The sequence below is a fragment of the Cherax quadricarinatus genome, chromosome 17 (genome assembly GCF_038502225.1).
Source record: "Cherax quadricarinatus isolate ZL_2023a chromosome 17, ASM3850222v1, whole genome shotgun sequence".
Lineage (NCBI taxonomy): Eukaryota > Metazoa > Arthropoda > Malacostraca > Decapoda > Parastacidae > Cherax > Cherax quadricarinatus.
In genome coordinates, this window is record NC_091308.1 from 10,553,984 (window position 1) to 10,567,232 (window position 13,249).

General features: G+C 37.1%; 1 long non-coding RNA gene across 3 annotated transcripts; it reads right to left on the reverse strand.

Annotated features, from left to right (window-relative positions):
• Positions 1-1,200: 1,200 nt before the first annotated feature.
• LOC138852836 (uncharacterized) lies at positions 1,201-10,069 on the reverse strand. Of its 3 annotated transcripts, none has more exons than XR_011392115.1 (4): positions 9,990-10,069; positions 8,245-8,396; positions 6,706-6,855; positions 1,201-1,224 (listed from the first exon to the last, which is right to left on the reverse strand). It is a non-coding gene; the product is annotated as an uncharacterized lncRNA (long non-coding RNA). The 3 variants fall into 3 exon arrangements; XR_011392116.1 differs by lacking the exon at positions 1,201-1,224 and adding an exon at positions 2,078-2,247; XR_011392117.1 differs by lacking the exon at positions 1,201-1,224 and adding an exon at positions 5,828-6,063.
• Between the last annotated feature and the right edge of the window lie 3,180 nt (positions 10,070-13,249).

Here is a 13,249-nt window from a genome sequence, read left to right on the forward strand (position 1 = left end):
TATGGGAGTTAATACCTTAAAGGGTACACGAGGCTGGCTTCTTGAATATGTGTGAGTGAAGGTGGCATACGATTGGTATGGGTGCGGTTTAATGTATAAATGATAGGTATGATCGTTAGTTTGGATGATGTTTTATTCAAACAAATATATATACTATTGCTTGGAAACTAATTTTTGTTCTTAAATTGACGTGATTAAGAGAGTGGGTCTCTTGTGAAGCAAACTCATGAACTGCATGACAGGTGTTATGTAAAAGCACCTTGAGCAACTTATATATATAGTTTTTCATTTTATATTTTCCTTGTATCAGCCATGTGGATGATACCTGGTAACGTTCTGCTTGGGGTCTCCTGGGATATATGTTTTGGAATGTGATCAGATATGAGGGTAACAATTTTGTATTATGTGTACATAATCTCTCATGTGTGTGTGTATATGTGATAAGAATGTGGTGTGTGTATGTTGCATAATGTTACTTGTTTGGCAATTCAGAATTATCTCATGCTATTAAGTGGAACCCTTTGTGTAATGTACTGAATATTTTTGTATCTTTGCAGTTGTCAAGTAAATTGACTACCAGTTTCATTACATATCGTTCGTTTTTGGATATTTTGTTATATATGCACTTGTTTATGTATTATGTCTTTACAAAGGTTTTATTGACATAAAATCAAACACTAAGGCATATTATTGATGAATAGTTTCTCTTTGTTTATAATGTATATAAGAGGGTTTTAATTAAGGTAACGAAGAATTTGTATATTCTTGTGTTACCTTGGGATAGGTACATAATGAATAGGGGACTGACGAATATTTATAACCGTTCTAGTGTATATATTGACAATTGTAATTATACTTACTATGAATGTAATGATAGGTAATCCTATGATTATTTAATGTATTGTATATTTTTTAAATTATAAAAAAAAAAAAAAAAAAAAAAAAAAAAAAAAAAAAAAATGTTTAAGGCTTTAATTTTTGTTATAATGTTATACGTATTGTTGTATGCTTTTATATGATATTTCATCATGTATGGTTTAGGGAAATACTAGTTGGCTTAGGTGTAAATATCGGATATGTGCTGCAGCATACTTTATAAGGTGTATTATGTTCATGTATTATGTTTTGTATACCTGTTTAATGAAGGATGGATTTTTATATATTTAATATGTTGTTATATGACGTTTTAAATAAAATAAAAAAAAAACGCCTTTCAGACATGACCTGTAACAAGACAAATTTAGTAATAGTATTACAATTAGATATTTTATAATGTAGCAAAGTAACTCTAGCTGTTCCTATGAAAGACAAACCTAATTACTTACCATACTGATTTAGATGCTGCAATTATTTTAATCAAAAAGAATAGATGCTGCAATACAATATGCCTAACAGACTACAAGGACCGAATGGATAATAGTCCTCCATCAGTAGTTTTTTATATATTCATAGGAATGAAATAAACCCATTAGGGTCACACAGCACTTCAACATCACACAAGGTCACACTTCACCACGGCTCCAATTGTCTTCAACTTCACGCAAGGTCATTTCTTTACTCAACTTGTTATATAGTTAATATAATTTTGTGTCTGGGATTTCATCCCTTCAAAAGTGCCGCGATGACGGTGAAGGACTCTTCATCCAAGGAATCTGAGCTACCCACTCCTTCCGTAATTAAATTCCTAATGGTTTTAGTGCCTCCCTGTAAATATATATAGTTCTACCCCAAGGTGTATATCTGCATACCATTCTTATATATTCTACGACATTGTGATTCGCTTAAACGTCATATAAACTGAGATATATGGGAAGCGCTAAAGCTGTGAGGGTCATACAGCACCTGGGGAATGAGTGGTAATTTCATCCAAGCTTTAAGGAAACTCCCAAAGGACTATTCAGCACTTCAAAGCAACTGCTTGACAAATTAAAACCTAGGTCGACATTATCTGTGCATGGGCGAGTGAAGCAAGTGTAATTCTCTGAAAAGGAGTACTGTGAATAAGAGTTGCCACAGCCAAGCGAATTGAAACCAGGGAAACTCGTATAATATTTAGGCATACTTACTTCAAGTAAATCCTTTTTTAATTACCTATGCTCGTTGTGTTCCCATCTCGGTGGGATATGGCCGTTTTGTTGAAATTTCTATTGACTGTAGCACTTGCTACCTCCTCTTTATTAATCCAATTCTTCCACCATTATTATTATTATTATGGGTGAGCGCTAAACCAGTAGGATTATACAGCGCCTGTGGGGGGGATGGAAGGTATTCAGGCTTAATTCAGGGAACTGGAGCACAGATCCAATTCCCTAGATCAAGAGCCCCTCACCAGCGTCATTGGGTCCACCATTATTAGTAAAGGAAAATTTCACAGTATATCGACGGCCCTACTGTTTTCAAATGAGCTGATGCAGATAACAGCTCCTCCTAGCTTGTAGCAAGTCAGAAATTCTTGACCTAACCCTGTTATAGTCGGACTTGAGTCCTGGAAATGGGAAGTACAATGCCTGCACTTTAAAGGAGGGGTTTGGGATATTGGCAGTTTGGAGGGATATGTTGTGTATCTCTATACGTATATGCTTCTAAACTGTTATATTCTGAGCACCTCTGCAAAAGCAGTGATAATGTGCGAGTGTGGTGAAAGTGTTGAATGATGAAAGTATTTTCTTTTTGGGGATTTTCTTTCTTTTTTTTGGGTCACCCTGCCTCGGTGGGAGACGACCGACTTGATGACTTTGCTGATGACACTGTGCTCTTGGGAGATTCTGAAGAGAAGTTGCAGAGATTGGTGGATGAATTTGGTAGGGTGTGCAAAAGAAGAAAATTAAAGGTGAATACAGGAAAGAGTAAGGTTATGAGGATAACAAAAAGATTAGGTGATGAAAGATTGAATATCAGATTGGAGGGAGAGAGTATGGAGGAGGTGAACGTATTCAGATATTTGGGAGTGGACGTGTCAGCGGATGGGTCTATGAAAGATGAGGTGAATCATAGAATTGATGAGGGAAAAAGAGTGAGTGGTGCACTTAGGAGTCTGTGGAGACAAAGAACTTTGTCCTTGGAGGCAAAGAGGGGAATGTATGAGAGTATAGTTTTACCAACGCTCTTATATGGGTGTGAAGCGTGGGTGATGAATGTTGCAGCGAGGAGAAGGCTGGAGGCAGTGGAGATGTCATGTCTGAGGGCAATGTGTGGTGTGAATATAATGCAGAGAATTCGTAGTTTGGAAGTTAGGAGGAGGTGCGGGATTACCAAAACTGTTGTCCAGAGGGCTGAGGAAGGGTTGTTGAGGTGGTTCGGACATGTAGAGAGAATGGAGCGAAACAGAATGACTTCAAGAGTGTATCAGTCTGTAGTGGAAGGAAGGCGGGGTAGGGGTCGGCCTAGGAAGGGTTGGAGGGAGGGGGTAAAGGAGGTTTTGTGTGCGAGGGGCTTGGACTTCCAGCAGGCATGCGTGAGCGTGTTTGATAGGAGTGAATGGAGACAAATGGTTTTTAATACTTGACGTGCTGTTGGAGTGTGAGCAAAGTAACATTTATGAAGGGATTCAGGGAAACCGGCAGGCCGGACTTGAGTCCTGGAGATGGGAAGTACAGTGCCTGCACTCTGAAGGAGGGGTGTTAATGTTGCAGTTTAAAAACTGTAGTGTAAAGCACCCTTCTGGCAAGACAGTGATGGAGTGAATGATGGTGAAAGTTTTTCTTTTTCGGGCCACCCTGCCTTGGTGGGAATCGGCCGGTGTGATAATAAAAAAAAAAAAAAAAAAAAAAATATATATATATATATATATATATATATATATATATATATATATATATATATATATATATATATATATATATATATTCTTTTCCTTGCATCAGCCAGCATGGTACAAGGATAATTTTTTTTTTTTTTTTTTTTTTACCTTTTTTTGTAATCAGATCCTCACGCTTTTTTATGCCTAATTTTTCAGTTTTTTCTTCACACATCTGAGTTTTTTGTGGATAGTTACTTCAACAGATGCTTTCACCTATCATATACCTTATACAATCTCCCACTTTTTATTAACTCTTATATCCCTTTATCTGTGTGATGTGTGCAAAATAGTTACAAACGCTATATTATTTATGTAGTGTAATACCGCTATCTCCCATTTTAATTCCATGTCATAAAAATTAAATTCTACTTTCTATCTGCCACTCCACTGCTTTATCAGTCTTCTTGTAAATATTGTCAGTTTTATTATTTATTTTGCATATTTTTGCCTCAAAGTTATAAACATTGTAGAGGTAAGTACAGATCCTTGTGACAACCCATTATAATATTTCCCAAAGAGGATGCTTTTCCTCTATTCACAATAATAATAATAATAATAATATCGATTTAAGCGCATAACATGAAAGGGTTATACAACACTGCAGAAAGAAATGTGAGAAATTTGGTACACGCAAAGGTTAGGAGTGAGGGGTAGGGGATTGCAGAGGTAGGGGTTTGTGCAACAGGTTAGTTTCCATTAAAAATCAGTCTATCAAAGGTGGGACTTTCAGCGAGGAGGTCAGTTAGTGTGTTGGTGCACTGTAGACGTTGGAAATGAATCCCGCATGCCCACTGATAGGACAATCTATTAAGCTGTGGAGTGACAGTACTCGCAGAGCAGTGCCAATCGTTTCTCCTGAAGGTATCCCTGCATGAGTAGTGTGTGTCCGATATGTAAGGAGGATAGTGAAGTTTTAACAAATCCAACAGCAGTGGGAAGATGGCCTGAATTCCAAGCGTCGGTTTACAATTCGTTGTGGTTCAACTCGAACCAAAGTTGTTGCTTGTGGGTGTGAAGTTAAGAAAGCACTGAAAAACAGTCCGAGAAACGTATACCTCAGCAAGAACAGAGGTCATGAGCAGCTGAGTGGCCAAGTCCATTTGTGCATTACTCTCAACATCGGTATGTCCAAAAACTCCCCCCTCCCTAAAAAAAAGTTAAACTTTGTATTTACTAGAAATGCAACATAACCAAAGTTGCACACGAAGGACAAAGGGATAATCAAAGTCAAATTCCTGGATGGTTTGTAACGTACTTTGAGAATACGAAATAACTACAAATGATGAGATGGGCATGCTCACTATGTGTATATCAGCAGTAAGAATTGCATATAACTAGACTGTAAAAACACTGGCCGATTCTAGTAAATGATCTTGCTGACCTTGCATCATACCTACAGAAAAAACTGCATACCAGACACCATCGGGGGATTTAGTACCATTAATGTGCACTGCAATAGCATGAGAATGAGATTGGAAGTGTTCAAGAAGAGGAGTAAGGTTGTTGTAGGAACGTGAGCTTTCCCACATGGAAGTGGGGAGGAGCAAACATGACTGTCAGAAGTTCCCATGGAGTGAGGGAAAAGAAAGACGCAGGATTAAGGTAAAGGGGAGGTAAATTAATGGATGCGATTAGAGTGAATACAGAGAGGAAAGGGGCGAAATAAATGAGGATGTTGTTAAAATAAATTAGCCTTACTAATATACGCTACAATTTGCAATTTCCTCTCAGAGCCTCGAAACCATTGTAATAATTACTTTTTATTCCTCTGTGTTGAAGTTTCCAAATCAGTCTCTCATTTTGAAACAATTCAGAGTACAGCAGAAAGGGAGAATACATTAAAATCCTTCAGAAGTTACTATATTCATGAACCAAAGATTTGAATCAAACCTGATTACTTTCAATACTCCGAGTGCTGTCATGACACCTGAAGATTCTGGGGCTTCAAATAATAAAAAATATTAAAACAAAAATATAATTACAATAATAAAATGTAATAAAATAATTATAAAATTCGTTGATTTCCAGTTGACAACTACCCTTTACTTCGGCGAGTAAAACTTTAGATACATCTTTTCTATCCTGGACCACTGTCAAGCTTAGCAGAGAGACATGAAGAGAAAGCCAGAAGTCGGGTCAGCAGAATTATTACTTTTATGGGGAGTGCTAAACCCGAAGGGTCTTACAGCGCCTGGGAAATAAACAATCAAGAGTCGGTCGGAGTAGGAGGGCCAGGTCAGGTGAAGAGGCGAGAAGGCCAAGATCTGGTCAGGCGAGATGAGAAAGATGATTTTTTTAGTTAAAATATGTAAATTATTACCACTTTGAATCGAAACTGCTGATAATTTATTATTTTTCGGATTATTTCCTGCATACCACTTAAGATATTTTTACTAAAAAGTCCATTATTTTAGCGACAAACTTCAGGACAAGTTATGCTCTCTGAATTCAAATTATTTGACAAAAGTATTGGGAAAGGCAAGCAACAACGGAAACCAAACACAAGACTACAATTCATTTCTGGAAAATGGACCAAGAGCTAATTCAACAAAATGGCGTCAATGACAGCTATAAGAAGGGCAGAGTCCTTGAAAAGGATTAGCTTATGGGATAACTAAGATTTCCGATATGGTGAAAATGTCCATAGTATTAGTAATGCGCATTGAAACAATTCAGCGTCAAAAATGTGGTTCTCTTTCTTGCTAGTAATTATTTTCAGCGTAAGTGACAAGCCGCCAAAGATTTTTAAGACAACACATCTACAAAGGCAATGAAACGGTAGCATCTTGGGATTATGAACAATTACGAAATACATAGGACATTGTAAGCACCTGTATAGCAAATGTTAACTGAAGTTAATCGAATTCATCTGCCATTTTAATAAAATGCAGTCTTCATGCAAATACCGTATCTGGAGAAGTGAAGTTGCAATCACCCATAATGTGTAAGTCTTGGAGTCCTCCTGCCTGCTGTTCCTGCCCGTACGATGCATGTGCCATCAGTCTAGTATCACGAGGCTGAGATGGTGCTGTCGCTTGGTTGTAATTCATCATTTGCTGTAAAAAAAAAAAAAAAAAAAAATACTAAAAAATTTAAAATATTTCGTCATTCCCATACCACAAGATGCCTAGTGCAGACACTATCTTAAAACAGAAAATTCTTTGGAAATCACTAATTCTGTATAAATTATAGTTTATTCTACTATTTAACTATCTTTCGCCTATTTATAATGTTTGTACTAAACAAATAAGAGAAATGCAAAAAATGGTGTAGAATACACTCAATGAAAATTAGGATGCCATGAACATAAAGAACATGGTCAATATCTCCCAAGATCAAAACTCTTCAAAACTTTCCCAGTAGCTAAGCATCAATAATACTGCCAGAAAAAAATATACAAGATTTTCAGAGAACATTGCTGTTACAAAGGTATTTTTTCCCTAAGAAAAAACACGTTAAGCTGATTCAAAGAATTGAAGCTGCCTTTTCCTTTTTAGAATCAAACCTGATTAACCCCTATTTTCCGGGTACTGGCCCTTCTCAAGATAAAATACTAATTATCGGTTCAAGACCAACTCTCACAATGGAAAGAAAATCTAGATAACACTATTTCGTCCTGGTGCATATTTTAGTCACGAATAAAAGAGAAAAGCAAAGAAAGCCAGAAGATAGGTCAGGTGAGGAGAGGAGAAAACCAAAGTAAGCTCAACTGAGATAAGAAATAAGATATGGAACAGGTCAAGTGTGCTGCTCTGAAGATTTAATCATTTCACAATGTATAGGGTGAGGCAAGCATCAAGAGAAACCAAACATGGACGATTCATGTTTGGAATGTGTATAAGAGCAAATTCAAGAAGACGACTTCTATGAAGGCCAGAAGACGGACAGTCACCGAGAAAGGACGTGCTTTTGGGATGTTTATAGTGTCTCATATGGTGGAAATACATGTTAAGAATGCTAGAAACGTAACGCCTCTATAAGCCTGTCACAAATTACCTTAAAACTTCCCAAATATACACCTAACACTGTCCAAATTCTTGAGTCTAAGCATTTATTCCTCTCAATCGCTTTCCAAGATCGTTCATTCACTATTATATGTAATCGTTAACCTATCGTCGTCTTGATAAACCTGGCTCAAGTCGTTTAACTCCACAAGCTCTCCCATTCAACTTCGTTTTACTGTCCTAGTATATCCAAACGACCTTCCTAACATTAACGATAAGTTCTTCTATTACATTCATGCACAATCAAACAAATGAACTTTAAAATGTGCTTCTTTTTCTGGCTAATAATTATTTTTAGGAAAAGTGTTACACCGCCTACGTCTACTACAACAAACATAACAGAAACAGGAACGGAAGCATAACAGAATTAAAAAATATTAAGCAAGACACGGGAAAGTGTAGACAATTATATACTAAATGTAAAGAGAAATTAATAAATACACTATCTGGAGTGTGGAAGTTGCTATCATCCATAAAGGCAATACTTGTTGGCCTCCTGCCAACTGCTTCTGCCTGTAAGATGCACGTGCCATCAGACTAGGATCTCTAGACTTCGATGATGCTGTCGCTCGGTAGGAATTGTCCATCATTTGCTGTAACATGAGTAAATGGTATAAAACAGTTATTTTATTTTATTTGTAACACTATAGTGAAAAAATGAACAGTAGAAGACATTAATACGCTTCAGAAAATACTACATATTGAAGATATTACTGACGATTCATTCTATAAAAAGGAAGACCTTTAGTCCAAATAGGACCTAGGTGTAAATTTATAAAAATTCTAAAATAGTTAAGAAAAAAATTTGGAATTGGTGGAATCAAATCGATTACTGAAGAATACATTTTCTAAAGACTTCAGTTTTCCCATTCGTGGGCTTTTATTAGGACAAGAGTGTCACTCCACCATGATTATAATCATGGGGAAGCGCTAAAACCATAGGGGTCATACAGCGTCTGTAGGGGGATTTTGGAAGGTATTCAGACTCGTTTCAGGGAAATTGAGCACAATCCGATTCCCTAGATCAAGAACCCCTTACCAGCATCAAGGAACCTTCCCTGAGGGGCACTCCACTTTCAGCTGTGTAAATTTAAATTCAATTTTATTAAGATTATTCCAAATGTAAAATAAGGGAATGCCTCTTCTGATCATCTTCAAACCCAAAATGGCTATGTATCTTAACTGAAAGTATATTCATATTAATTTTGGGCAGAACGCGTGCCAATTTGCTATTTTTTGGCCAATTTTACTAAAACTGAATTAAAAAGAAATACTCTTTCTTATAAGATTGCAGGGAATTTTAAAAAGAATGTAAATGAGAAAATAATGTAAATAAAAATATGCAAGCTATCATAACTAAGTTTAACAAGAGGAGACTTAACTATTTTTCGGACCATTCTCTCCCCTCAAGGAAGGTTCCTTGATGTTGGTGAGGGGCTCTTGATTTAGGGAATTGGATCCGTGCTCCAGTTCCCCGAATTATGCCTGAATGCCTTCCACATCCCCCCCCCCCAGGCGCTGTATAATCCTCCGGGTTTAGCGCTTCCCCCTTAATTATAATAATAATAATCGGACCATTCTCAGCAACATTTTAGTTTGATTCCTCACAAATTTTTTGCTATTTTAATAGTCGACAACTCCTCATTCCATTGTGTAATTTATCTTGGGCAAGATGTGTGGGACTATCTGCACACTTGGGCGCCCTAGCACAACACAGGCTATTCCCAAATTTTCTTTCTGTATGAGCGGCTGCAAAACTTCAACACTACAAATATCCTCCTTAGTAGAAGAGTCATATATTTTATGAAGTATGTTCAACTTGTCCATGCCCTATTGACACTTTCATACTCCAAGTGATAAAGTATACTGTTATCTCATTGCTTTATTTTTGCCTTCATGTTGGCGAGGGGTACTTGATTATTGCCCGTTAAATTGGGCAATAAAAAGAGGGGGTGAGGTCATCACTAATTACGAATTAAGTAAATAAAGTAATCAATAATTACTAGCTAGGTTCCTCTGCATCTTTACCATAATACAAGGGAGTAGAGTCATGTATGGATTTATATAAAAATTAACTTGAATTTCAAAACAAAATCCCACTGTTAAAAGTATAGTCAACAGACCAACAATTACTCGAATTAATTTGGGGTTGAATTCTCCAGACTTCCCAACGCACACCCACTCACCTCGAGACCTGAACAGCTACTGAGAGCGTGGGAGTGCGTGTTGTCACCTTCATCTTCGGCGATTCCCACTAATCAAGAGAGATTTTTCCCACACATAATGTATAATAAACCCACAAATTTTGGGGGGAATTATATTTAACAGTAATTACAGTATTTATTCTAAATTTATTGTACCGTATTGTACTTCCCGATAATTTTATATTTTCCATGTGTGTACCTTGAAGCATTAACGAGAACAGATTTCGTATAAGTTGGGATAAGTGCCATTATATCTTCCATCTGACTTGCAACCTATCCCCAGGATAAGGTTCCAACCATCCTAAGAAGAGATTAATTTACTGTCAAAAAAATGATAAGCAAATTCATTTATTTTCCAAATTCATTATCCTGTTTTTTTCAAAAACAGATAAGCAGCTAGGATAACATGGAGGTTCTAATTGTTTACCCACAACTTTCAAGTGCTTACAATTAGTCCTGCAAACTAATTACTGCAAGTTTAGAGAACTGTTTACTATTTTATCCGATGGCGTATTTAACAATTTCGAGGCAGATGAACCACAATTAACACATTAGCTGCATATTTTTTTGTTTACAATAGCTTAGTCTTACTTGAATATAGTTTATGCCTGTATTAAATACAACCCATCAGCGTTAATAACAAGAAGCTTATCACAGGGAATGTTACTGCAAACTGGCCGTCGAAAGATTAAGCAGAAATATATGACAAGAAACTTGGGAAACACGTGAACATATGATGTAGTAGCTAAGGACAGGAAGAGAGACAGTGAGTTAAATAAGAAGAAAATAAAGAGCACAGAAAAAGAGTGAGGTCGATAACACAAGTGAAACGACAGGAATGTGCCTGAGAGCCTTGATTATAGTCTCTACTGTTTTCTTAGATAAACTTTGGAACTAATTCACAACAGCAAAATTAATTATTTACCTGGAAAAAATAAATACGTATTCCCACTCACTGAGGGTTGAAACTTAATTGGAAAATAAAGAATTACCAGGCTCAAAGTGCCTTTTGTTGACTATAATGAAGAACATAAGAAAGAAGGAACACTGCAACAGGCCTACTGACCCATGCGGAGCAGGTCCATTTCCCCCCCCCCGGATTAGACCAATGACCCACCCAGTCTGATCACCTCCACTCAAGGATGGATGGAGCACTGCACCAGACCCAGCAGCACAAGCTAGCCAGGTCCAACTCACACCCACCCACACCCACTCATGTATTTATCTAACGTATTTTTAAAACTACACAACGTTTTAGCCTGAATAACTGTACTCGGGAGTTTGTTCCACTCATCCACAACTCTATTACCAAACCAGTGCTTTCCTATATCCTTTCTGAATCTGAATTTTTCCAACTTGAAACCATTGCTGCGAGTCCTGTCTTGGCCGGAAATTTTCAGCACGCTATTTACATCCCCTTTATTTATTCCTGTTTTCCATTTATACACCTCGATCACATCCCCCCTAATTCTACGCCTTTCGAGAGAATGCAGATTCAGGGCCCTCTCAGTCTATCCTCATAGGGAAGATTTCTGATACATGGGATCATCTTTGTCATCCTCCTCTGTACAGAATAATTATCCCTTTATAACAAAAGCTTGTTCAGCAATGCCCGTGTTTTCTTCAAAGTGCTACCTGGTCCCACTGCTTGCTTGTGTGACCCTGGTGTAATATACTAAGAACGAACTTTTGTACAAATTTAGAAATTTCTGTTTCCCATATAAGGCCAAAAGTATTGCAACCTAGCCGCACCGACCCTGTCCTCCTGATTCATGAACTAGTCATATTGTTCTCTCCTCTTCCCTCCCAGTTAATGAACTAGTTAGACTGGTTTAACAGTTAAATAAGACATATAATGTAAAACTGCATTTTGATTGCTGACCGAACAGTCAGGTACTGGAATGCGAGAGTATCTTGTAAGCAGACGTTCCGGGCAGCTGAATGGCTGCTGAATAATATAATGAACGTCAGGATGATTGCACCTGACCTTTTGAACTGCTAATGGGTTGCTGACGAATACAGTGAACATCAGGATAGTTAATTACAGTGACGTCCTGGCCAACAGCCTGGACCAGTTAGCTTACTGAAGTGCTTATGCTTGACAGAGCTTCGGAGAGCAAAACGTTGCCACAATAAAATGTCACATTAGCTCCATACGCCTTGAATAATGTGACACTGAAGCAACATAACGAAATCTTGCTACAGAGTACATCTTACACAACCTTACTATTTAATTACTAGTTATAAGCGAGAAGCGTGTGATCTGACAGGGACCTGCTTAGTTAGCATAGGCCAGTAGAGTTGCCGCAGTGCTCCTCAGTTTTTACCTTTCTTCCTCTACTAACGAACCTGTTTCCTGTGATGTCTCAGTAAATGAAAACCGACAAGTTGATGAGAAATTTGTGCAATATTTGGGTATTTTCATCCTGGAAACGTCTCGCAAACCAGTGGCTTTTGTGATGTCTGGAGTTGCTACCCTTTACCTTCGGCAGTATAAAGAAGGGCATCATCATCATGATTCAATTTGACATAGTTCTGGACTATAGAACTGACATCTCCAGGCTGAAGGACTGACCACCTCAGAGCTGTTCCAAGGTTGATGGACTGATAGCATCCTCTTTACCTAGTGACAAGCTCCGTCACTAGGTACATGATTTTCATACTACATAGCAGCACACGAGAGACGGATCTCAAACAAGTTGTCTCTAGTGACATGGTTCTCAAACAAGTAGATTGATTAAAAACAAATACGTCCCTAGGCTCCAACAAAATGTCCTGTTTTTTTTAGAGAATACAACGAGGAACTGTGTAAACCACTGGCTAGTCTTCAATATGCCACTACAAATATTGTTCAAGAAATGTGAAAAAATATTCAGTGATATTCCTTTCAACAAAATGGAAGATACTGTGGGATCATTTGTGTGACTTTAATAGTGGTCAAATTATTGGAATATATATATATATATATATATATATATATATATATATATATATATATATATATATATATATATATATATATATATATATATATATATATATATATATACAACTCGAAGCTCATTCTTTTCTAACAAATTTACTAATATTTTTCACTAAGGAATTTGAGGCAGTGGATAATGACAGGGAAATAATTCCATGTCTGTACCTCTGTAAATATTTTGATGAAGTTCTATAAAGAAGTGTAATGAAGAAAGTGAAATTCACCGTATAGGAGAAATTCTCTCATGCATCGAGGCATG